The 27,280-nt window shown below is 44.4% G+C and overlaps 2 protein-coding genes across 2 annotated transcripts in view; both read left to right on the top strand.

The window, feature by feature from the left end:
- eno1a (enolase 1a, (alpha)) overlaps nucleotides 1-27,280 on the top strand; it is a 331,916-nt gene that overhangs the window by 16,273 nt on the left and 288,363 nt on the right. The gene's annotated exons all lie outside the window — the stretch shown is intronic.
- rerea (arginine-glutamic acid dipeptide (RE) repeats a) overlaps nucleotides 2,317-27,280 on the top strand; it is a 182,612-nt gene continuing 157,648 nt past the window's right edge. Inside the window, exon 1 of the mRNA XM_072696159.1 lies at nucleotides 2,317-2,594. The gene's annotated coding sequence lies outside the window, so the exon portion shown is untranslated. The remainder of the gene's footprint in view (nucleotides 2,595-27,280) is intronic.

Genomic DNA, 27,280 nt, shown 5'->3' with positions numbered 1-27,280 from the left:
TAAATGTGACATCAAGCTATAAATGATGAAAATGAAAGTCCATGCAGGTAAACAGTCATTTGCATGGCAAGAATAAACCAATGTGAGGATCCGGAGCAAGACACCATGGAGGCAGGCAGCAGGGTAGTGGAGAGCCAGGTCTGGCAGCACCGGGACAGAACAGTTGAAACAGGGCATCTCAACACATGCCAATAAGGGAGAGAGTGGGGGTCAGAAAGGAAGGACAAACCAATGGGTTTAGGAGGAGCTCGGCCAAGTTAGTTTTTTTTTTTACAGTGGGACAAGGCTGATCTCGCACCCAACCTTGAAAGGACTCACTTCAGCAGTGAGCAGACAGCCAGGGGCAGCTCAGCACACAGGGGTGAGAAAAGAGAAAGGAGAAAATTAAGAAAGGGTTTAGGAGTATGACTAGACTGGTGTACGGCCTGTAAACAGAGTAGTTTAGCAGGACAACAGTAATGATCAGAAACCTGTAACCAGTGCCGTACAGAACAGCGTTAGCTTGTAAACAGCTACATCAACAGTACAGTGTAATTTCTGATCTTGGCTCATGCAAATTGTGACATAGACATTATAAATAACCAATAGATGAGCTCTCTCCAGCACCAAACAGGAAGCACCTTGCTGCTCCTCTTTATTTAACCAGAGTTGTGTTCACATTATATGTTCAGCCTTTTTTTTTTACTGCTGCACCTGCAGACAGCTATCCTGTGACGTCTTTATACGTTTTTAAGAAGACCTGGATGTGAATGTATGTTGAGAGAAGTGTGCAAGCGTATATTTACCAAAAAGATTTGGGTCACTATTGGCCTCCACTGTTAATTTTGTTGAATTAAAAGTAAAGAAGCAAATTTGATCACCAAACAGCTAAATGCAAAATGCACCCAGGGAGCAGAGAGGGTGAAGGGCCTTGCTCAAGGGCTCAACAGTGGCAGCTTGCCAAGCCTGGGAATCGAACCCACAACCCTGTTATCTATAGCCTGGCATTCTAACCGCTGAGCTACCACTGCCCCATATATATATATGTGAGCACATATGGAATGAGCACAACATTTAAAACATTAAATACTACGACTAAATCTCTCTCTTCCCAAAAAAACAAACTGAGCAACATTTCCATGATATGTCATGATAAGACCAAAGCATAATTCTGACATATACTCACTGCATGTTTAATGATAATCAGTTACTAAAGAAGGTCAGAAAAAGCAATCAGCAGTACACTAGCACTTGGGTGGTATTGTTATGAGGCACACAGGGGGTTAAGTGCAGTGTTCAAGGCTCAGTGATAATGTCTCAGGCAGATGATTCACATGTGAATGAATCCACTGGGACTGGAGCTGTTTCTCTGAGAGGAAAAAAGAGACACACACCCTGCAGAAGGCTACACTATAAACCAATCCTTCCCCCTGCAGGGGGCCATACACTGTACACACTCACAGCCACAATAGAGTGCTAGAGACTGAAAGCGTTTATTAAAGATAATGGAGTCAATTTGTGGCCTGGCCGGTGGTGTAAGAATATTATTGTATTCATGGGGTCACACTCATCGTACAGGCAGTGCCTGAGTCCACAGGCTAAGACGCTTTGCAGAGATGGGAAAGTGACACAACTGGGTCAAGGGGTCCATTTAGGGATTTTTAGATGTCTTCATTTTGATAGGCTAGGCATACATATGCCTATTTTTACGCAGTCACACAAAAACCTTACATTTCCAAAAACATCAACTTTACAGGACCTTAGCTTTCAATGGGAGTCAAGACACACAGATTTTATTCCAGTTCATTTTAGAGCATTTCTATTGGTCTATATTTCATAAAACAAATGATTCAATATATAAAAAACAAGCTAGATTCTAATTATGTCAACACATATGTAATTGTTTTATATATCTTATTTTCATATGCATTTTTTTTTTCAATTTACCACAAAATTAGATTAGATCAATTAAAAACAGAAGAGAAATCTGATTAAAAATTCAGAGTAAAAAAAAGCGATCAGCACTACGTCATCAACAAAGCATCCATCTGTATTAGCAAAACAAAACACACTCACGTACACAGCCAGCACACACACTTTCTCTCGCGCACACATACACACATAAACACATAAACACACACAAATATACTCAGAATGGCACGCACACGTTTTTAAATCACAAAACGCTCCCTCTGATTGGCTGCTATCTTTGGTAGCCGAGCCCAGTAGCCAATGGCGAGGCCCGACACTGGAAGTGGGCGGAACTCTCCGCCCCATCCCTCTCGCAGGAAGGAGCGTTTTTTCATGCGGGGCTTTTTTCTTTCTTACTGAAGGGAAGGCGAGCTCTCAGAGCCAGCGCTCTTCTGGTCCACATCACCCCCAACTCCTAACGTTTACGCCTCTGACAAACGAGTGAACCGACTCGGTCACTTGCGGTTGTGAACCCCACAGTGCTCCCTCCTGTCCTCCACTCGCTCCCTCGCAGCAGCAGCAGCAGCAGCGGCGGCAGTTGGCCGGTGTCCGCTAGCTAGCTAACATTAACCTGCCGCTTTGTGTTTTGCTTGCTTGCAGCCCCATCTCAAACAAATCTCTGATGTTGTAGAGCAAGAGATAAGGTAAGTTCCCAAATTCAAGTTCCCATTTCAGCCTCATACACACGGAGAGGTCGCCTTTATTCATTCGTTCCGTTTTGAACAATCTCGTTGGCAAGTCCTTGTTTGCAATTAGCCAGTGTGTTAATCAGCAGCAGCAGCAGCAGCAGCAGCAGCTCTGAGCTAGCTCATTAGCTAGCTTAGCGTGGAGGAGAGCGGCTAGCTAACGGCTGTGTTTTGCCATCACGCTTTGCCTCAAGGCAGGGATGCTCTTCGGGGTGCCTGCCTGCAGTGTGGCCGTCCTTGACTGTACGGGGGGAAAAGCAGCCGTCAAGTTTTAGGAGATAAGTTAGCTATGAGCATTAGCGTGTCACGGCATTGTCTCCTGGAGACTTGGGCTTGTTGTTGAACTTGCTGAAGGGGCTTCAGCTAGCTGCCTGACTTCTGCTTGTAATGTTGTTGTTGTTGTTGTTCCAGTGACTGTGCTTGGTGTGATTGCTGCCTCTCTCTCTCCCTCTCTCTTACTCTCACTGTCTGTTCCTCATCTCTCACACTAGCTATCACACCCCTTTACTGGTCCACTACTGTCTGTTTCTTATGAACAGTTGCTGTGCTCTCTGTGTGTGTGTGTGTGTGTGTGAGAGAGAGAGAGAGAGAGAGAGATCCCTCCCTCTCTAAGACGTTTATTGGCCCACTGCTGCCTCTTTCTCAAACACACCAACCACCCTGTTAATGGTTCTGCTTAGACGATTGTCATTTCACAGATGTGAAATCTCTGTTTTTTGTCTTTTCAGTCTTCCAGCTGTGTTGAAACACTGAAGGTTCACTTCAGATCCTGCTGCTTAGATAGGATAAAAAAACCCAAAAAAAACAGGCCCTCTGGGTCTGAAGCTCCAGGCCCCAAGTGGCCCATCGCTTCTCATGCCACTGTCAGATAGTTGAGGAGTGAAATGACTGGTTTACTACTTTAGAAACCCAACAGAAACACAGTCAGTCTGAGCTCTTCTGGCGTCCTCGTAATGTCTCAAATCCTGGCTTGAGTCATACTGTCCTGTCTTTTGAGAGGTGTGAAGGCACTGTGTTTTCTATTAGGGTTACTACCTGTGTCTGTGTCTGTTGGTGTCAATGTTCTACACCTACGCATTTATAAGTGTGTAATATAGCCGTGTGGATTAGCACTATGGAGAAATGTGGTATTTATTTATGGATGGCTATAAATGCAGAACGCTGAGGAGAATGGAGATGTTTTAGTGCCGTAGTCCAGACTGGCCTACAGGTTGTGCACTTCCAGAGAACAATAATGCCTTGTCAGGTATCAGGTGAAATTATTGATCTGTTGAAGGTTCTCCGCTTTAGCTGCTGTCAGGCAGTTGAGGAGTGGAAGTGAGGAGTAGTTTAAAGTTATGCAGAATAAGGTAATGTAAAGGTGCACGTATGCCCAGAGCCTTGCTCAAGGGCCCAACAGTGGCAGCTTGCCGAGCCCGGGAATCGAACCCACAACCTTGTTATCGATAGCCCGGTGCTCTAACCGCTGAGCCACCACTGCCCAAGAAGAAGTAGTCAGACAGTACAGAGAAACAACTCAGATTTGCCATCAGAGTGCTTGAAGGTGCAGGTCACAATTTGGTCACTGCTGAACGGAGCTTGCGTATGGTAGCTTTACAGGAGAAGGAAAACCTTGTTAACTTTCTGTGGAAGTAAAAATATTTCATGGTAATTTCATGGTCATTCTGGAGTATTTCTGTTCATCCATTCATTGTGAAATTATTACACAGTGTAACAAACAACTGTCAGATTCACACTGTCAGAAAGCGGAAAACTGTAAAAATGGAGATACAAGGTCTTCGCGTGACAGCGACAGTGTGCTTGTGTTTTGGATGTGTCAGCATTTGAGACCTCTGTGCAAAGCTGTGTAATGTTGAGTCTGCAATTGCGAGCTCAGTGTCAGCTGGTATAAAAAGAGGAGTATGCTATAGGAGGTTTTATCACTTCAAGTCATGTTAACGTTTCCAGGATCTCTGCAGTTCAGCAGTCTGACTTCTTACTATTTATCTTTCCTCCATGTTCCAGTAAGTGTGCTTGTTTAATTGGACGTTTAGCCTCGCTGTTGAATAAGATCATAATCATGTCATTGTGTTCCAGTCCATTCAGTGAGTAGTAGACACAGGCTGAATTGTATGGCCACCTGCCACTGTGTTGCACCACGACCAAATGGAGCTTTCAGCAGCTTGTGATTGGAGGAGGATGGAGAGTATTTTTTGTGGCCAAGCTTCTCAACATCTTAACCGAGGCCCGAGTTTTCTTGACAGCCGTTGCACAGTGACTTCTAGTGTGTTATTGGCTTGTTCCTAACAGTGCACTGACAGTGTGTGTTCATTGGCTTTTAAAAAGCTCATACTCCACCTTATTTCCTGAGGTATCTGCGGTTTTATGTGCTAATAATGTTTGCAGTTGACGTTGCTTGATCATTTTCTAACTTCTCTTTGTCCCTGAAACTCTCTTTATAATTAACAGGGCATTCAAACGGGCCGTTTTGGCAGCTTGCGTTCCGAATATGGGCTGTATGGCCTGAGGAGTGAACAACATGTTTGTAAACATGAACAGTGTTTACGTGCTACATCAAACTCAAGCGAGGAACATTCAGTTTTCCATGATGCGGGCCCTTTAAATACATTGGCATACTGCTCTGCTTGTTGAACACTGATTGTTTGAAGACGCCTGTGGTGTTCTTTGTGGTTTAATATACAAGCTGTACAAAGGCATGAACCAGTTTTTGTTTTTGTGTTGTACTTCAGGTGGTATTTCTTCACACAGGTTTTAAGAATCTTGCCTTTAGTTTAGTGCTTTAAATAGCGAGTCTTGGGGGAGAACTTCCATTTGTGGGATTTCTGGCTGTTTCCTCGTTGTCTTCACTCTTTGTTCCTTAGTATTTATTTGCTACATCTATATACACAGCTGTACCAAATCCAAATACCACCAACGTTGTTGTGTGGCAATAAAGAATAGTCTGCATGTCTCTCTCCCAGACATTAAGATTTGAGCTTCTTTCTAAGTGTTGTTTACTTGTTAAATGTCTCATACCTGTTGGCTACTTATGTTACGTGAATTTGCTTGATTTAAAACACTGCTCGGTCCATATACTCCATATACACTTACAGAGCAACCTGCCAGTCATGTGGCAACGGAGCAATGAATAAAATCATACAGATGATGTAGGCCAGCAGCTTTCGGTGATATAGTCTGACTGACCTACCTGACCCTTTAGCTCCCAGTTCTTTAAAACTGCAGTTAAAACAATCCAGACTGAATGAGCTGTGATTTGCTTTCTGATTTGCTGGTGTGTGTGTGTGTGTGTGTGTGTGTGTGTGTGTGTGTGTGTCTTGGTCTCCTCCTCTCGGTTTTGAATGGGCTGTTCAGTGCTGGTTTAGACCAAAAGAAAGGAGCACAGGTCTCCCGCTGGTAAAACGGAGCGTTTCCACAATAGTTCAGTTTCTAACCAGGCATAATTTAAGAGTAAAAACGGGGCGGAGGTAAATCTCTCCGCTATGGATTTAATGGAGTACAATTTTCTTGTTGCACAAGGACAACCAAACTGGGTGGCTTTGGTGGTGTGGACAAAAACAGCAGAAAATTAACCAACATTTTAAGGAAGGGTGCTTTTAACACCGTCAAAGCACAAGAACCACAGATATTGTGTAGTTCCTGTTCCACTGTAAAGTAGTTTCTCACTGCCGCTGCTGAGAATCATGTCTGTTAATGGTCTAGAGGATGTCGGAGGGCTCTCTGCCATTACAAAACCAAAGATCAGAACTGGATCAGGCTTTTTTCTAACTGATACCCGCTCTATTAAAAATGCCAGGATTGGCCCTAATCCCTAATGACCGGGGAGAAAAAAGCTGAGCCTACCCAGTATTAGTATGGACCTCCTAATCAATTGCTTGATGTAAATGGAAATTTACAGCCTGTTAACTTTGTCATGAAAACCAGCATATTTAGATAGATTCACCTGTTCAGATGGCAGCAGTTTATCCCACCCACTCACACCAGTGTTGTTAAGATTACATCCTGATGTACAATGCAGGTACCCAAACAGAGGCTCTTTACAGAGACCACATATAACAACCTTAAAGGTACAGTAACAAAGAACCTGTTCATTTGTACATTAACCACACCAACCTCCGGGACGAAATTGATTTCACAAAATGCACATGCACTGGAATGATGCTCACTACTATTGCCAAAATTGTGTGCACAGATGTTGGTGTGTTTTGTAAATGACACATGCTTTTTTCAGCATGTTTGAGAGCCTTATTTAATTACTACACATCTTCCTTATGTGCCTTATAACAAGCTTGCGTGTGTACCGGTATCAGACTTATTGTTTCAAGTCAAAGCTGCTTTCCTTTTTGTGTTAGGCTGTAAAAAAATGGTGAAAAACTGTTTCTCACTTCTTTGTGACACCGAACTGGAGAGAGGCAGCCGAACGGCGTAGGAGGCATCTATTAGTAATCATTCCCAACTGGCTGGAGGGCATGAAGAGATCTCAAGGGTCTCACAGAGAGGAGCTGTGTTTGAGCAATTGAACAAAACCAGTGTCACAAACACTTCCTCACAGCTGTGCTTATTTTTCCTCTCCTAAAGAGACTCAATGTATTTGAGGTATTTTTTTTCTTCTTCACCCCCTCCTCTCATATCCATGCCGCTAAGCTTCAGAAAGCAGAATAAACACAGATAGCAAAATGATTTTTGTTTTTTCCGAGCTGAAATGACAGTCTAGCGTTGCTCCCCGTTGTCGAATCTTGTTCGCTGAACACACAGAATGGAGCGTCAGTCATTTTCTAATGATTGTGACTCATAATGTGTTGTCTTGCTGGCTGTTGGCTCAGTTAGCTGTGAGCATTTGCATAGACCAAAAGGAACCATTGCATCTCTGATGGTCTTTTATTAGTGTAGTTTTACATGGAAGATTACCGTTCCCCGTGAGAATGTGACACTGCCTACTGTGTTCGCTTGCCCCTCACCATATTATTTACATCAATCATGTTGTTTCCTGCAATCCTGGATTTCGGTTTTTTCTTTTCAGAACAGGGGAAGCCTTGGGGAGACCGGTGACAGAATAGAAGTAATCTGGTTAGCGTTTTTGGCATAGTGTGAATTCGTCTTTTGAGCTAGAGTGTGCTCAGAATTCACCCATGAGGGCAATTTGGAGCGGCCGCTGCCAGAGCCTGTGTGAAGCAATCGCAGGGAGAGAGAGCAGTAAATAATGTGTCGTAAATGGAAGTACTTTCCTATGAAGTGTCAGGCAACCTGGGGGGAAATCCCATGCGGATGTTGGCGGGCACGCTGAAGTTGATTTGTCAATACTCAGGCAGGGCAACGGCCGGATTTCCATGCAGCGCTAGGGCACTTGGATATGGCTCCTTTGATCCGAGGTTTGATTTGTTCACTTGTCTGAAGACCCAGACCGGCACAGTATGAGCTGCGCGGCTCAATGTGGCATATTGCTTCAGGATCACGTCCACTGGTTCTGTAAAATGATGTAAACGCCTCAATACGATGTGCTGCAACACAGGACAGCATAACAGACATGGCTAAGATGATTTTGATTCATTTCTGTTGTTGTTGAACAGGATTACAGTTGATTCGGTAGATTGACAGTCTTCAGAATGATGTGTGGACATGCAAGTCCAAGATTTGCTGTGTTGCTGGTAAGAGTGTAACACTTGACAAAATTCTGTTGAGCTGAAAATGTGCCTTCATGTTTATTTGATAGTGCTTCCGTTTTCAGCACCATATGATTTTGGGCTAATTTTGTGTGTATTGTAAAAACAGAACACTTCAGTGGTTTTGTGAGTAAATAATACAATTTGGATGGTGAGTACCTGTAAATATGCATAGCTTGACAAAACAGGTGTTCCTCATGTTGTTGTTGTTTATATTGGGGTACCTGGCGCTTTCACTTAACTCACTGGGTTTGGCACTATAGCAGCTCTGCAGCTGGAAAACAGGACAACTTTAAAAATAGTCAAATTTATCCTGGAATTGTATTGTTACTTCCCTACTTTCTGGAATATCGTGCCTTAGTGTTGATTTTTCTGCAGGTGGTATGGTTTCACTAGTTATTCTATGATGAGAGAGTGAGTAACACTTCACAAGTGATTTGTCCAACAAAAACATGTAATGCTGGTAAATTACACTTTTGCTGCTCCAAAATCTGGCTTGTGCGCCCCCAAGAGGTTAAAAATAGTAATTTTCTCTCTGTTTTCATGGTGAAATGTTGACTCCCCCACTGGTCAACTAACAGTGCAAAGCCACCTCATGTTTATCACACCTCTGACTTACATTTACATTCAGCTTAGAGGCCAGAAGACTGAGAATGGATTTACTCTTTAAAAAAGCCAGTAGTCCAAAGTTTAAACAAGCATGCACATTGATATCTGAAACAAATCTGGACTGGCAGGTTACTTAAAAAAAGTTTATTGTCTTGGACAGATGTTTGATTTGACTGATATTACTCTAGAGGAGCAGGTGTTTGTAATTTACAGAAAAGATTCAAAGCCAACAGTCTAATTGATGTTATCTTGCCCACGTTCGTTGTTTGTCTGTTAGTTCTTTTCCGTGTGTGTGTGTGTGTGTGTGTGTGTGTGTGTGTGTGTGTGTGTGTGTGTGTGTGTGTGTGTGTGTGTGTGTGTATATTGTCCCCTTTAAAACATGTGAAATTGCATGACTCCACCGTGTCCAGCTTGAGACATTTGAGATTATATTATGATGCATTTCTTTCTGGACTGTTTTTTTCTTTTCATTTGCAGATTATGAAGACAGAATTAGCTCTCTGAGGGGGCTGCAGTCATCTCACCGTTTAGATATTTACCTACAGCTGTTATAAAACACTGTTTTAAACAGTTCATTTAACTGCAAAGCCCACCTGTTTACTTCTTTGACCTTCTCTTGTTTTTTTTACTCGCAGCAAACAATCTGGGAGAGTGACGGCTAGCTTGATTTGTTCATTCTCTGTGATGTCAGTTTCCGACAAGAAGACTGGCTTTGATTTGTCACTTTGGTGAATCTGTTTCCCTCCTCAGTGCTCACTAGAAATCAATGCCGGTGTCCCAAAGAGAAGTCTGATATCCTGGACAGTGCACGGCTGTTCAAAAACAAAACAACCCAAAAAAAAACTCAACACAAACCCTTGATGGGGCATTCAATTGCTGTGTACTCATTAAATTTAACAATCTGCCAACACTCTCTGACAGCACACCCAACAAGCCTGTGCTCTCATTCTTCTCAGAAGCTGTTTTTTCGTGTGTTACGGGTGCCAAAAGTAGGGTAATTGGCTGCAGCGGCGGCGCGCTCGTCTGTTGTTTTAAAATATTCGGCTGACACTGAGGGCAACCTGGCAGAAATGAGACGGGCCGGCTTTTTTCCCCCTCCCTGACACGTGCCGGCTCACCTTAGCCGGTAGCTTTGTGGTTCCCCGTAGTTTTCTTTCACCTCCTCAAAACTAGAGACTCGTGTAAACACATGCTACATCCTGTCTCGTCTGGATCGTCGCTGTTTTTAACGGCGCTGCTCAGAACTCAGGGAAAAGAAACAGCCGTGTTTCCTCCGAGAGAGTTTGGCTGCTTGACTTGTGCCTTTAGGCTGGATTCCTGAACTCTTCTTCAAGTATTCTGTGAGCTGTCATGTGGCCTTTGTTACAGTCTGTGTTTATAGCCTGGCCGTGACTTTTCAGTAGTGATGTGGGCAAGGATACAAGGACGAAGGCTGGACCAAAAAACACAACTTGCCCTGCTGGGTCCTGTAAAATCAGTCCTGTTGTTTAAGTGTAAAAGAGGAATGCGTTTTACATCAGGCACAGCAGTTACATATGTCTTATTGTAGCCTCACATCCTGCACTTTCTTCCCCAATATACCCTCAATTATAGACTCTACCATCTCACCAGTTTTGCAAGAGTGAAGTCTAGCATGTGCTTCTTCTGAGTTACATGAAGTGAGCTGACCCATCATCCGGAACTGCTGTTAATGCAACGTCATTGGGCAGCTGAACGCGCTTGGAGGAGAGTGCTAACTGCCAGTTCTGTTACGTCAGCTGACAGACGTCCGCATGGGTTGACATCATACTGAGTGATCGGGGGAGAGGCAGGGCCATCCTTCCTACCCAGAAACAGTGAGGTCGGTTGTGCATTTTTTTGGACTTTAGGTCACAGAACAAAACTGTCAGTCTCCTGATGATAAGGGCAGTAATTGGGCAGCTGCGCCACTCTGGAACCAACATTGCACTCAATTTATTTAACCTGGCAAGTCATTAGGACCTTGGTATTTTAAATGAAATCCTAGTAAGCAGATGACAAACACTGCATTGACCGCATAAATTAACAAACACAGTCAACTGGTAAATAAACAGGTAAAAGAATAAATACATAAAATATATCTTATATATAAAATGTATATTCCTAACTGCAGCAGCAGACTGAAATGAAGAGAAGCTGTATGAAGTGTTTGTTTTAGGTAGATGTGTAGGAAAGCTAGAATTAACCTAGAATTATATTGAGCAGAATCTATCTGCATTAGGGTTTGTATGGTGTATGGTGGCGTCTGTCCTAGGAGAGTCTTATGACCTAATGTAAACCGGTGTATACTGCGACATGTGGTACGTTGTTACATCCCAACCATACTCCAATCCCAGTTTAGCATGAACTAAGCTGGGAGAAGGACGTGTTCCTCAGCGAGCATACACTGTAAGACTGCTGGGGGCGCCACACTGCTGTCTCTTTTATCAGCAGAATAATCTAATGTTTGTCCTGAAGCCAGGCTAAGCGAGTCAGTGTTGAAGGTATTATAAAAGATTAAACAGCACTACTTTTTAAGTATAGATGTACTAGGTAGACTAACTGCTGCATCAATCTTGTAATAGATGCTAGAACTACAGTTATAGGTTTCTGCAACCATGAACGGACATCTCTGACATTGAACATCTAAAAGGATGAGGGGAAAGCAAGAAATAGCCCAGAGCTTCTTAAAAAGGGAGATCTCTGATTGTAGAAACAAGTAGTGAGTGACATGAGTGGTGTTTTAATAGTTTAAATTGGGTTGCTTGTGTTGTGTTTGTTGGCAGTGTAATCGTTGGCCTGCAGTTGGTTAGGCTGGTTGGCTTTGTGGTTCCCTGTAGTAAAGAAATAAAAGCATTACAGCTCCTTTAATCATAGGTTTAATTCATTCGTCTGTGTGATTGCTGGCTTTAACCATTGGTGTAGTTCAAGCTTAACGGTTGTAGATCATGCGGCTCAACAGAATAAAACCCTGTACTGACTGAATAGATGGCTCTGCTCTCCAAAGATGACGTAGGCTAGATGTTAACTGCACTTTTAGCCAGTGCAGTGTGATAACAGCACATAGGACAGATTCAATTAAGCCGGCCATTTACACTGCCATAAACGTCCAAGACATTCAAGCGTTGGTATTGTATGACATTTCAGTTGAGTAATTCCAGTTTCAAGGCTTGTAGCCCGGGGCGCGATGTTATATTGCGGCGGCATTCCGGTGTAAAAGTGGTGACCAGACACTGTCTGAGCTGATGGTTGAGCTCCGTGCCAGCAGTGCCTTAAAGAACCCAACAGGCCTTGTGCAAATTACGAGGACCTCTCGCAGATTACTACAAGATGTCGTCCGAGATCAGACGGAGTTGTGCTTTGGGGAATCGTTCTGAAGGATCGGAGGAGTGGGTGGGGGGACGTTTGTAATTTTAAAGCAAAACCAAAGCAGATGTTGGAAAATGAAAGTGGTATGGGATTACTTTGGGCTGCTATGAAAGAAAGAAGAAAAAAAAAGAAGAGGGGAGGAAAATGACGGCTATGAACAAACCGGTGTTTTTGTTTTAGGAGCAGCGCAGCCGCTTGGCTGGCTGGCTGTTGTCAGTAAAGAGAGTGGAAAATGAGATGCCATCTTGTGGGAGAATGGAGCCATATTGGGCCGTCCCTGCCGACTGGAGTGTGGGGCTGAGTGTGACACTGCTGATTAGCTAAGAGATTGCCTGCTGTAATGACACGGCATGAGGCGAGCTTTGCGCCGAACACACACACACAGATAGATACACAGGCACACACACAGACACACATGTACTGCGTACCAGTGCTTTATTGCTTAGACCCCGCAGCTGCCTGTCACTGCTTATGTAAAGCCTCCTGGAATATTGCACCATCTTTTAGATTCTACCCCTTTCCAGGGCACAGGCATCTACTAGGGGGAGATGCATGCATGCACGCACGCACACACACAGCCCACAGGCCCACACACAGTGGTTCCAGTATGGTTTGTCCATTTGTAAGTGCATTAATGTGAGGAATAAGGAGGGTGAGGCGGAGAGGGGAAGATGTATTAGGGAGGCAGTACAATTTTCTCAGATGCAGCAGCTGTGACAGTATGGGCTGAGAGCAGGGAGCGGGGGTCTTTTTATTGTATTTGATGCGTGCTTTTCAGTGCCGTACCCTGTAAACACACTGGGCCATTCATTTTGCCTAAATGTTTAACTGATGTTTTGCACGGGATGGTCAGTATTAGCTTTATTGAGTGTTTTCTTCTCCGGCAACAGACCGCAGCCTGGCTGCAATTTACCATATTAAATCTAGTGAGGTGTCGCTGCAGAGATACAGTAGTGATGCGAGCCCAGTTTGGCGCGTACATGAAGGTAAGCCTTTGTTTGGCTTTATCCCTGACACCTCAAGGAAATGTAAATGATAATCAATACTCCATCAGCGATTGCTCGTGGCCCGCATCCACCATGGGCTGTCGGCTTGGGCTGTAAGTGATTGATCGGCCTCATAGGCTGCAATCAATAAGGAAGATGTATACACTTAATTAAGAGCCACCGGGTCATCCGAGTAGATATTTTATTTCTTTTGCGTCATTATATCTGTAATAAAAGCATTATGGGTTATGGTACTTCTGCTTGTCTGTTTGCTTTAATATGTTTGCATATTAAGTGAGATTCATTAAAAGCTCAGTCACTGCTGGATAACAACCCCCCCCCCTCTCACCACCACCACCACACCCTTTCCTACCCCCTTCTTTTTAAAGGGCTTGTTGGAGAGCGAGAGAAAGAAAGGGAGAGTGAGCTAGCGACCAACATCACAGGGTGGGACATAAAAGCCTGGCCTGCTGCAGGATTGGCTCATAAAGCAGGTTTGGATGGTGCTTCCCGATGGCAGAGCGGTGCTGGATTCCTTTTACTGCTGCTTGTGCCTCGATGATCAAGTCCTGCCCTGATGTTTTAATAGGCGCTGTGTGGGGATCTAAACGGGTGAATTATGGGCCTAAGGGGAGACTGACCTTGCTGCCTTTGTGTGCTCTAATCAGCTCTGAGTCATCAGAGAGTAGTCGTCGCATGGCCTCTCCACCACTCTGCCCTTGCTTTGCCCTTGCGGTGGGGCTACATCCTCCCGACAGCAGCGACCACTTACGAACGAGGCAGCGTTAGATAGACGCCTCATCTCTTGGCGACCCATCTCCCTAATGCTGCACGGTATTGATGACATTCAAAATCGGGTTGATTTTCCAAGTATGTCATCAGATGGCATTTAATTTGCGTTAATGAAGCTACAGACGCGTTGCTTGTTACTCTGTGTCAAAAAAACAAACAAACGAACAAAAAAAATTGCTTTACGTTTGACAAGATATTGATTTCATTCATCAATTCTTTTACTAATCGTGGCCAAAGATTTCTGTTTTGACTTGTTTCCAGAACTCATCTGGCTTGTCTACATGTTCTGCAGCGTATTTCAAAAGTTGGGTTTTGTGACGAGTTTCAGGTAAGGTTTCCCCTCAAGGCTCCCCCCATGAAGATGATGAAGTGGAATAGTTCACCAGCCTCTTGGATTTTTGTTTGATTTGCCTGTCTTACCAGCATATGAGCGTTTTTTTATTTTATTTTTTTATTTTTTTTGTCTTCCAGATCTCACCTTGACATCCACAGTTCCCTTGAACTATCTGAACTATCATTCTTTCTTGTAGAAGTCGCAAGCTGAAAATGCTTGGCTATCTTTTTTTATAGCTTCTGCTGCCTTGTGGCGTTGATTACTTTCATTTTCAGATCTTTAGACAATTGCCTCGAGGAGCTCCTGTTAAGTGTTAGTACATGTTTAGATTTTTTTTTTCCAAGATAAATCATGTAGCCAAGAGTGCCCAAATTTAATTTATTCAGCTACTTTAAGTTGCATGATACATGCAACCTATTGCTGATACAGATACACACAGCATGTCTAGGCCCTGTAGAGAAGTATTGCCAGTAGAATAGGACCCTCTGGAGCAAATAAACATGAACCTACTGGCACCATGCCTAATGATAGGCTTGGGCAAGAGCACTCTGGCATTGAGCCCTGGAGCAGTGGAACTTTTCTTTGGAATGATTGTGCTCTGTCCAGTACTTTTGGGATAAATTGGAGATGAGGCGGGGTGGTGAGCATCCTGAGCATCCAACATCTTGACCTCCTAAACTCTCTTGTCACTGAATGTAATCAGATCCTCATAACAATGCTTCAGAAATCTAGTAGAAAGCCTTCCCTGGGCAGTGGAGATAGTTGCTTTGTGCACTACTCTTAATTTTAGAAAAAAACAATAAGCGAGCCGGTGTCCCAATACTTTTGTCTGTGTAGTGTATGCATGTTTTGTCCACCTCCTAGAGACAAAAGCTGAGTATGCATGAATAGGCATGCTATATCTATGTTGCGCTTCCTCCTTACTAGCCTCAGCAGAAGAGAGCGAGGGGGAGAGAGAGGGAGAGAGGCAGAGAGGCGAAGAGGGTGAAAGTGTAAACAATAAGCCGCAGCAGCGCTATCCAATGGATCAATTTGTAATAAATCTGTTGCCTCAAGCTGTTGAGCGATCATGCGCTGCAAAGGTGACTGCATTTTTCTGTCTTAAGTGAGGCGCTTTGGATTAGGCTGACATTTCAGTGCATTTAATGAACCCACTGGCACCAGAATGCAGGGAAATTTAGTGAAGAGCAGTAATTCACTTATCAAAACAAGATTTTCTCACCCACTTTTATCATTGGCGTGTTTCCCTGCAGCTCATTTTCTCTCTCTTACTCTCCCCCTCTCTCCCCCTCTCCTTCGCCTCTCCCTCCTCACTCCAGCTCTGTCGTTCACCCTTTTTATAAGGTAGGGGTATGATTGGTCTGAACAGGCATTGGCGTAATCAAATAGCGAATAACGAGTCACGTAAGACCGTCTGACTGATAGAATAATTAAAACCCAACTACAGCCTTAAAAGCGTGCGAGACTATTAGGCTGGAGTCTGTCTTCATATTTCCAGAGTGAGGCAGTACGAAGAGATTCCGCTTTTATTGGGCTTACTCGCTGCCGAAAAAGCCGGGCGGTAAATTTGATGGTCTACTCAAAATTTAGTACTTGAAATATTAGCTGTAATACCTATTCATCTGACAGGAACATGTAAAGGGTGTCAGTCATTGTGTCGAGAGCAGAGCCTGTAATTTGATCCCCACCATTTTAAGTGATCCTTTAGGGATTTCTCACGGCGAAGAGAGCATGGCGCGGGACCCCCGCCTCATGAAATAAACATCAGCAGACAGGTGGAGACAACGCAATAAAGTCTAAGTCAACAGAATTATTGATTTTATTCAAATGGCAGTTTTAGCCTCAGTCTGTGTGAAGAGTTGATGTGGTTTGTTTTCTGCGTAGTTAGGCTCCTCTCTCAGCTCCTCTCGGGGAACCAGCTTGTGCAGCTCAGTTCTTTAGGAAAAGAGGGAAAAAAGGAAAAAAGACAGACACCACTCACTTAGGTAGTAATGGATGTTTTGGCGATGCTCTTTGTCCACCATGTTTTTGACATGCAGGCGTATTGATTGCCAGATGAAGTGGGTGGTTAGTGCTTGTGCTTGTTTCATCATGAAGGAAAGATAATGAAAGCAGAAATTAATTCCAGCGCATATCGTTGACTCTCATGGGACTGATGTTGGGGGGGTTGGGGGAGGGATTCATTGTGCAAGTCAGAAGTGCTACTATTCAAATCAGATAGATTTGTCTTCACAAAAGAGGGGAGGATTTTAATTGGCTTTTTTGCTTATCGTTACAATGTTTATCTTTATGTTCTCTTTCCCGCTTTCCCCAGGGGTGTGCCTTTAACACATTTCAATATTTTAATAACGATACTTTGTCGGATTTTGAGTTGTACTGCATTTTTATTAGAAAGCACTTTCAAGTCTTCGCCAGACTCAAGGCTTCCTCCACAGTTTAGCATCCTAAAGACGCGACTGCGAACACTGCTTTGTCTCGCCATTGTCTTTAATTACATGAACGCCCCGGCGTAGGCGTCTAAGATCCGCAGCATCAACATCCACCCTTCGGAGACCACCCTTCTTATCTTGTTGACATACATCGCTACTTGTTAAAGGTTATTATTGCGATCCTCTCCGGTTTGAGTGCTACTGTATAGCCCAGCATTAATTTCCCCCCTGTCTGAAGTGTGGGGTTCGTACGCGTGTGCCTACGCTCGCGCGCTTTTAAACACTCCTGTCAAATATTATCATAAAAGAGAGAGCATCACCATAAAATGGGTGCTTGTGTGCATGGATGAGCGATTGCCTGTGCTCTCGCTTACAGTTTCTTGTAATTATTGGAATTGATGTTTGCAGTGCCGCTCTAAATCTGTACGCTCCGTGGGTAATAAAGATGGGGGAGCAGTGAAGCTGCTAGGCTGCGAAATAAAAGGCAATCAACCTTCCACTTCCTGCCTCTCTCGCTGCAAAATGAAGCAGCAGAAATACTAATTAAGCGAGGCAAAGAGCGACGCCTTACTCTACTGTTTTCTCACCCAGCCATCCTGATGAAGATGCCTCAGCCTAGCTCTGCTGTTGCTGCTGTTGGCACCCTCCCCCTACAACCCCCCCCCCTTCCCATTTCCACAAAGCACCTTCTCTTTATTTTTCACAACGGTGCCTTGCTCGAGGCTTTAGTTCAGGAGGGTTCCCCGTCTCCCCCCCCCCCCCCAACAACTTGTTCAAGGTGGCACTGATGATCCTTTATACATACATTATCACAGTATTTTCCCCAACGTGTTACGATGCACCAGTAAAGGCAATGGTGTCTCAGTATGATCAGATTTTCAAACAGGCAAATTCAGGAGTGCCTGAAAATCTACAGTATCTTTGAATGTTAATGTTTCCATTATCATTTGAATAAAGATTTCAACATTATATGAGTATAATATTTATGATTCGCTTGCCCCCAAGCTAAAACACAGCTTATTAGTAGTGTGCTTTTCCTCCCTGTGCTCGATTTGAAGGTAAGTAATAGTGTTATTAGTGAAGGGAGGTTCTGTCCTCAATGTGGACCTCAGGCATACTTGTTGTAAGTTTTATAACTTGTCATACAATATTATCAGCACTAAAATAAGGACTTTATTAAATGATTACATTTATTGTTTACCTGTATAAATTGGACACTGGAGTCTACAAACGTGCTGCCGCACCAAATTCGATGTCTTTCAACATTTCTATTTTTCTTTTCGATAATTCAGAGCAGAAATACTGTTCAGACATTTCCTGAACCTGTAGAGGCCGCCCTTTCCACCCTTTGCCAGATCGTACATGACTCGCATCGGGAGTTATGAGGCTGTGAAGACGAGTCAAGCTAGTCGTCTTTGCCTCTCACCATGTGTACCTGGTGCATTTGTGTGTCCATCACCTGCCTCTTATCTGTAATTGCTGCATTTGTGTCTATGGATACATCTGTCTATGGTTTTGTGTAAAACTAACCAGTGGACGCTCAGAAACTCGTCTTTTGTCTCTCGCTGTTTAAAAACATTATTTTATTCAGACATTCCACAGCTTTAGTGAAGCTAAGACTGGTAAAACGATTTCAAGCACTAAAACAATCCCTTTACATGCATAAACATATGTTTTTGCAGGAAATGCGAAGAATTTAAAAAATCAGACTTTTTTGATTTTTCAGGTTCAGGGTCAGAGTATCTCTTCACACAAACTGTGGGTATTATTTTATATGCGTGTGCCTTTAAAGGTGATTTTAAGAAGAGCTTAAAAAGAGCAAAAAATGCCCTTAATTGAGAGGCCTGTATTGAACGAGTACTGCTAATACTGTGCTAAATGTTTCAAACCTGCTTTTCCTGTGGATTCATGTATCAAAAGCAGTCAGGTTTCATTTGACATGGCCATTTTCCAACCTCTGTCTATCCCTTAGAATTAAACAGGCTGTTATTGTACCTTTTAGAATTGATATGCAAATGAGCTTGGTTCTGAGATTGGCTGTTTCTTATTGTGCCATGTTCCAAAAGCATTTCAGGTGGGAACACTGATTAGGGCTTAAGTATGAATACATGTGGCTAAACCACTGTAGGCTTAGTTTGTGCGTCTATGTAAATTTTGTGACGATGAATTCAAAAAGAGTTGTTTTTACTTTTTAGTTTCCATACTTGGACTGTGTGGGCGATGTTCAGACTGATGTCCACACCAAGGTCTTTTATTTCCAAAAATAACATAAAGTACAGTTTTGCATGATATGGGCCCTTTAAAATAACACCAAAATCAGCCTTATGTAGCATAGTAGCCTTGTGACCGTAACCAGAGTTACAGAAAGGAAATTCCTGTTCTTTCAAAACGATCTGACCTCCCCAGAACATGACATCCAAAACATCCAGTACATAGTCAGCACTACACCCATCACTGCTTCAGTTCATCAAGAAGGCTGTAGATGAGAAGGTTCCAGTGGTGGAGCAAGAAGGTCTTCCTACTGCCTTAAGATTTGTCTCAGCCCCAACCCCTATGGATCGGTGAGCCAAAGCCGGCCCCTTCCTGATTGTGATCGGTACCCGTGCCGAAGCGCTCTGTTCCCCTGGCCGCTCTGGAGAGGGAGGCAGGCTTGCTATTGATCCCGCCATTGATTTCCGAGATCACTGCCTGTTTCTGATGACACTGGAGTTGGCGCTCTCTTTTGTCATCTTAAGTGTTCTGTGAATCCTGCCTTGCCTGTTAGTGAAGATGGCATTGGAGCATAATTGAGGTAGCTTTGTAAGCCCCCCCCCCCCAACCCCCACAAGGAGATTAATTATTGTCTAGTCACATGCAATCATTTCTCACCTTTTAAGCAAATTACAGAGGACTGTACATGCGTGGATTTTTCCACTCTGTGACGGGGTGTTTTGTTCATTCTTTCAGAGGCTCTGTGGCTGCTGGCGGATTTGAGATTCAGGGGTTGCTGGGGGTTTTAAACAGTGTATGCACGGGGCGATCTCTCTCTTTCTCTCTCTCTCTCTCTCTCTCTCTGCTTTACCTGTAATCCCTTTTTTGTCTGCCTGTGGAGCCAGGAGCCCCTGAGCAACCCCTGCTTACTATCTCAGCCCTTTCGTTATGGAATGGGCCGGTGCCTCTTTAGGGACCTGTAGGGGCAGATCTGGAAAATGTTTCATTTGATTTACCTTTCGATTTGTCTTCTTGATTCTACAGTCTAGAGATGAACAGTCATACTAACCCCTCATGCCCACTTTAACGTGTCTGATTGTTTTGAGTTTAAAAAGGCAAGTCCGAAAGCGCATAATTGGAGGACCGAGGCGATGGCTGGCTTTACATGAATCGGAGGAGACGTGTTAAGTCCTTACCCTCCTAGTGTTTGGAGCATTGCTTGTGCTTGGGGAAGTCATGAAGGGGTGGTTTAACTGGTAGTACCAAATTGGGAGGAATGGGAAAAAAGGAATCTCAAAGGAATTTTTCCAACATCTTGGGGAATCTATGACATGAGGAATTTGAAGGGAGATCCTGCCTAATTGTCAGTATTGGTAGTATTGTGTTTCTAATAGAAGCTCAGTGAGTGATTGTTGTGTGTATGTTTGGAAATATGGGCAGATATTGGCATGTATAGATAGATGTATATATGTATGTATGTGCATCATTGTGGGCTTGCTTGGGCTCATGCAGTATAGTCTGCACTACAATTGAGTACTTTATTTGCTCCAGTCTGTTGAGTGTATTGTTCAGTAACTGTCTTGGTGAATTGAGAGGCCTACATTGAACAATGCAGTATGCTATGCTGTTATCTCACAGGTACTCTATGCAAAAAGAATGTGCATATTTTTGATAGAAATCCCAAAGTCCGGCCATGCCACTCACCCGCCTGTGAGGCAACTCTTTTTACCTGTCCCAGTGCCACCCTATTTGGGTGTATCCCTGCTTGGAGACCACAGGCTCCCCGCTGTTGTCGTCCTCCTCCTCTTGGCAGAATGCTAATTAGCACTGCGTGAATCTCACCCGCCCACGCTACTCTGCTAGCTTTGTGCTTTTCTGTCCACATCATTTGGAGGTGAGAAACGTTTCGGGAAGCCTTCTTGAACGTAACTCATCTGAAATGAAAAGGTTGGGCGTGCTTTGTTTCAGCATGCTTTGGCTGACCCCCAGTCACTTCCTTTCAGAGCGTAACAGTAACCTGCTCTAGGCACCTTTGGCTTGTCTTCTTTTCCTCTTTTCCCTTCTCTCTCTAAAGCACCCTTTTGAAGGATCCTTTTTGCGCTACCCAGGCGTTGACAGCGAGCTGTGCGATATTAATAGTCACCCGGCAGTGGCGTTTAAAGGGTTTGGTCCGTGCTCTCATCACTCACCTCCGTGTCAACTGTCAGCACACAAAGCCGGCTTTCTGTCGGTGATTATCATGTACGGGGCTCTGTGCAAACATGAATTAATAAAGGCACGGAGAGGTGAGGCACCAGCGTCGCCGCTGCTGCCTCGCTTCCGTTTTGCCTCGCGCCGGGGCGCGCTTGTCTCGCCGAGCCAGAGCGGCTCGCTGTAATGAAAGCCAAATAATGCTCTTGACAGCAGCAGTTTAAATTTCACTCCTCACAGAAGCAGCTTTGTCACATTGCAGCCATCAGCCACCCTGCGTCTCCCTGCTCGGAGAGGAAGACGGAGCGCGGCAGAGAGAGGGAGGGAGATGGTGAGCGAGGGACATTGAGGGACTTGCGCAGAGAAAGGGAGAGAGAGACACCATTGCTGTCTGTGGCTGCCTCACGTTGCAGTGTTGCAGTATGCCCTGCTAATCATCGACATGCACTACAAATTAGACTCAAAACAATACAATTCTCCCTCGCTCTCCCTCTCCCTCCTCCCTCCTCCCTAGAGGGGTTTGTCTTGCCCGTGCAGCCGTGGAAACAGCAGAAACGGGTGGGGTGCGGAGGGGAGGTGGTGGTGGTGGTGGTGGTGGTGGTTGTTGGTGGGGGGTTCAGGGGAGCGATTTCCTCTCTCATTGTCTCCCCTCACTTTACCTTTCTGAGGCAGTGCCAGAGGAGGGCTTGTCTGGCTTGTAAATGGCGGCGTGGCGATAAGGATGATGAAAGGGAGCAATAAGGGTGACCTTTCCTCGGATAGAGAGATGGTGCAAGAGAGGGAGAGAGAAGGAGATAGGGGTGGGAAAGGGGGGAGACTGGGTGAGCCGTGCTGGGGGAAAAAGGCTTTGGCAGGAAATGACAGGCATGCCTTAATTGTGTCAGACACTTGAAATGAGAAACAATAATGTGGTAACAGTTGGCTCCCGAGATTACAATCTGTCTCACAGGTTGAAGGAGTGGCAGCGGAAGGACTCTGAGAGCGGCGGAGCGGCTCGGCCATAAAAGAGCGTGTTTATATTCCTCTCCCGGGCTGTGATTGCTGCACACCTCGGCCCCACTCTCCCGCCTCTTTACTCTCTTTCTCCCTGTCTATCTCTCTCTCTCTCTCTCTCTCTTTGCTCCCAGCATTGCCGTGTGTTTTGTGTCGGTGTGAGGCGAGCGCCGCCGCAGCACCACCTGATTTGACTTGGTAATGCCGCGCTGATGAGTCTGGAGGGAAATCGGCCGGAGGAACACAAATGCGCTGCAAAACTGCTCCGTTAAAGATGCTGTCAGTTCGCTCCCCGCCGCCGATAAAAAGCCAGAATGAAGTAGGGGAAAGAAAAGGGTAGGGGGGGGGGCGGCAGTAAGTAGATATAGCTGTCAAAACCTCAATGCCTGTAGCCACCCACTGCTCCTACAGGGCGCGAGTAAAAGGGTGCTAAGAGGTGTCGATTGGTGCCGGTGTCGGACGCCTAGCACATGATTTTATTTTTTTTAACGTCGTGCCAAAGCAGAGTTCTCTGAGATCTCAGCTTCAGAGTGTGGCTTGTTTACATCTTGATTATCTCCGGTTCGCGCAGGGCTGCAAGATAAACCCCTCTCGTTGTTCAGAGCCATTGCGGCGCGGAGGGGAATATTGAATATAGCGAAGACATAAAGTGAAGCTGTGAGCGGCTCAGAGATAAGGCCAAGCCATTAATTCGTGTGATGGGTTTTAAGAACACATTTTTATTGGTGTTGTAGCCTTTCTCCTGCACACTTAAAAAAAAAAAAAAGAAAAAAAAAGGCACACACATTTTTGCGCACTAGCTGCCCAAGGACATGGAGGGGTGGCTTAGGTTCTTGGCCTTGAGTGAAGATAATTAACTTAAAGATCAGCTCCAGTCAATTCCCAACACTTTGTTCATAATGCATGCGCCTCCAGCTCTGTGCGCTACGCTAACTAAAAGATGCACCGTCCAAATACCTGGGAGGGCATTGCTCTCGCGCCTTTTCTCTCGTTTACTTGTTCTCTTACTCTGGCGCTTTCTCTCTTTCTCTTGTTCACTTGCTTTCACACTCTCTTGCTCAGTCTCTCTCGCACGTTCTGTTGCTCTTGCACTCACACTCTGTTTCCCTTTCTCACAGTCTCATGCTTTGCTCTCATGCTGCGTTCTCTCGTGCTTTTTTTGTTCTTGTTCTTGGTCTCTGTTTCTCAGTGTCTCTGCCTCCCCATCTCTTGCTCTCCCTTATTTTCCCTCGTTCTCTTCCACTTTCTCTCTGTTTTTGCTCTCTTCTTTTCTCTTTCTTTCTTTCTCCTCATCTGTCTCACTTTTTCTTTATCCTCTGATCTCCCTGTGTTTGTCTTGATCTCTGTTTTGCTCTGGCTCTCTCTTTCTCTCTCTGCCCCCACCCTTTGTGTGTGTGTGTGTGGATACTGTGGCAATTAATATTAATGCAGTGTGAAGCATGCTAGAGTGGCCTGATCCCTGTGCCTGGGTAGAGGAGCAGCGGTAAAGCCGTGGCAGGCGGATAAGGATCAATACAGGATATGACAATCCTAATGTGCTGGCTGAGCGGAGAGAGGGATAAAGATGGAGGATAGTGGAGGAGGAGAACGGAGCCAGGAGACAGCAGCTTCTCTCCGCAGCCGTGATTACACACAACAGCTGCAGCCACCATTGTGAGCGGCTGTTTATTTAGTTGTGCGGTAATGATGCTTGACCTTTCCATTCAGGTCCTTGCCCAGCCTTTTGGCTCTGCCACCCCCAACCCCCCCCCCCCCCGCCCTCCACCTTACCCCAAATTCAGAAGAAAAGCTTGGGGTGTGTGTGGTCTGGATAAGAATAGGTGGTTGTGCCACACTAACTAATATGTATTTAGTATTTGGTGGCAGTTTAAAAAAAAAAAAGACACGTGGTGCATTTTGTCTACATGACAAAATATTGTTAAATATCGTAAAAAATGCCTTTTAAATATTGTGATGCACATTTTTTCCATATCGCCCAGCTCTACTGTCCACACAAAACACTGTGTAGTTACCAAATACGGAGCTTTTTGAAAACCCTAAATACTTCACAAACTTCATAAAAAAAACCCCCTGATGATCCAACAAATGTGAATAAATGTAAATACGGTTCTATTACAAAAATATTTAGATTTAGAACCTGTTATGTTTCCCGTAGGGAGTGGTGTATAACTTTGGATTAAACGTCTGTGTTTTTTCTTCATTCTTCGTGGCCTCAGTGTCTCTTTTATGAGGTACTATCGTCCTAAACAGGTCGAGTATGCTTATGAAAGCATTTCAAAAACAGAGGGAGGGAAATCTTCATTTGTTTAAAGCACCTGGAACTGTGCGGATGTAGCCTAACATGAGTAACTAGCGTTTCTCCCCCCGTCACTTTGGTTGTCCTTCAGCAGTTAAATCTAGGATTATTTTAAGCGTTTTGTGGGGTGTTGCAGAGGTGGGCAATATTATGGTATTTTACCGTATTGTCATCAATTTTCTCATCATGATGCACAGTATGCTTTTCGTAGCGTAGTGTAAATCTGTGCTGAACTTTCATAATTATAACGATTAAAAAGCATGCAGCAAATAAAAGTATTGGATATTTTTGGATATCAGTTCTTAAAATCTGCTGAAACGGCACAATTTGCATTCTGCGTGTCGGAATATCACAAGCTGCATCTTGAAGAAACCGAAAACATGTTGAAGTATAATGGTCTTTCTTTGTCGTATTATTCAGTTATCAGTGTATAATATTGATATCAACCACAATAAGGAGTTAATAATCGGTTATCACACTGTAGAAACGTCAATATCTGTGCATCCCTATTCAGTGATGATGATGATGATGATGATAATAATGTGTAGTGATCTCGTCCTCCGGCAGGTATGCAGCTGGAGTGTGTACTGAAGTGTGCAAGACCCCACACTTCTTGTCCTGGATAAGCAGGTAGTGGACATCTCCACACTGGTCCTCCTGACTGTGAATGGTCTCTGAGAACCTGTAAGTGGCTTGGCTGAAATTAGTATGCGTTAGTGTTGCTGCTACAAAGCACTTCATTATGCAAGACTGCACTAAACTCACTGTGTTATGATTAGCCAGTTTCCTTAAATCAGAGTCAGCTACAAACGTAATCTCTTCATTTTCTCCCAGGGAGAAGAGGGAGGGAGGGAGGCAGGGTGCTGGAGAACGAGCGAGCAAGAGAGCGAGAGAGAGGAGAGAGGGGGAGGGAGGGAAGGAGTGAAAGCGTAGTAGGAGTGAGGGTGGAGGGGGGAAAAAATGGTGTCTGAAAGAGAGCCTGTAAATCATCTAGCATTAGGAAGCTGTGTAGTCTTTTTGGCAAGTGCTTTGCACTGTGAGCTGTTTGGATTTTTTTTCAGCTTTAAAAAAGAGAAGGGGAAAAAAAAGGAGAAAAGAAGAGGGGGGGAAAGCGGTGATATTTTGTTCCATTAGGTTGGATTGAGTGTTGTTCTTTTTTGTCCCTGTGTTTGCACTGAGCGCCTTTCATCCCAGGGAAGGTTTGTTTTTTCATCTCGGGCAGGCTGGGTAGCGAGCGCTGCGGCGCGGGGGCTCCCTGGAGAAGCCCATTATACAGGAGAGATATCAAACCATGAATCATTAATGCTGGCCGCGCGCACGCGCTCCACCTGCATTTTTAATGAAGGATTATTGCATTTCATAAACAGAGTTTTAAAAAATTGAAATCGTATCGATCCCCCCAGTCAGGAGGGGAAGTGCAAAGCCCTGATTGGATCTTATCTGTTTCATCACGGCCGTCCAGTCCTCTGCTCGTCAGGTTTTTTTTTTTTTTTCTTCCCCCTTCCCTTCTATTTTCCTCCAAGTCAATTAATTTTTTTCCCCTCAGTTCTTTCATATGGTGCTCAGTAGCCATTTTGACTTGCTCTGTTAAGAGCCGCCCACGTATAGCGAGAGGCCATTTTAACAATTAAAGAGCCTGTATCATGCTGAAAATTTCCTCGCTTCGTTTTATAGAAGGGTTTGATCTAATATGTGAACCTTGCTACATATAATCCAGCCATTCCTCAGTCCATACAGTCAAGAAAGGGAGATCTATCAGTCTGTTCTGTGGAAACGGCCTGGTTTTGAGTTCGCCGGTTTTTTTCATGTAGCAAAAAAGTCGGACCAGCCTGCAGTTTAACTCGCCCGTTCACATTCCCATCGAAGGTGTAATGAGCGTTTCAGCCTGGACAGTTTTTTAAGTGAGGGGTGGTACAGGGCAGCCAGTCAGAGCAACGGTCATTTGCATGCACCAGTCTTAAAGGAGCATTAACAGAAAAGCTACAGAAGTGCATTTGCTGAACAAAACATAGAATAGTTGTGTGGTTTAAGAAGTACCCCCCCCTTCCAGGCAGCTGCTAGGGTTTTGCTACTAGAGTGAAGCTAAGTGCTTGCTAAGAGGTTGCTGGGTGGTTCCTAGGCAGTTGCTATAGTGTCCCAGGTGGGGGCTTGGGTGTTGCCAAGTGGTTGCTGTGGTACCCTCTTTAGTTTATTGAGTGTTACTAGTGTATTTGTGTTATTGCGACATATGAAGGGTCCACAAACGCTTGCCCCCCATTCATTGTTATGTGGAAAATATTAATTTAAAATTGTGTTAAAAACTGTTGTGGTACAAAGCTGTACATCCATAAGCTCAGCTGTCTAATGCACTACCACTATTGCCCGGTGGTTGTGAGTTTGAATCCTGAGCTGTGCCACTTTGCGTTACTCAGCTGTGCTCTCGCCGGGTGTGTAGATGACCCTCTCTCTCCTCATCACTTTTAAGCAATGTTTGTCTGCATTGTATTAGAGGAGATGTTTCCTAGTGTCGGGGGCATTGCTAGTGCTAGGTGGCACTGCAAACAGGTGGGTTAATTGTCTGTTCAAAAAGGAAAACATTTGTCAAACAAAATGTAGAAAAATAACCTCTATACAAGCTCAGATTGCTTGTATCAGCAGAATCAGAACGAAGAGTCTAGCAGTTTTGGTGTCCTATCCCCACAGAAAGTGATACGACTAATAATATTTATATAGCTTTGTCGTTTGTGTGACTGAGCTTCTACTACAAGTGTTCTAAAAATCAACATCTAGTGTCTTCAGCTCCTGATGGACGTTCTGCAGACG

The sequence above is a fragment of the Salminus brasiliensis genome, chromosome 14 (assembly GCF_030463535.1).
Source record: "Salminus brasiliensis chromosome 14, fSalBra1.hap2, whole genome shotgun sequence".
NCBI classification, from domain to species: domain Eukaryota; kingdom Metazoa; phylum Chordata; class Actinopteri; order Characiformes; family Bryconidae; genus Salminus; species Salminus brasiliensis.
The sequence above is the reverse complement of the archived record's forward strand: the minus strand, read 5'-3'. Positions and strand labels throughout refer to the sequence as shown.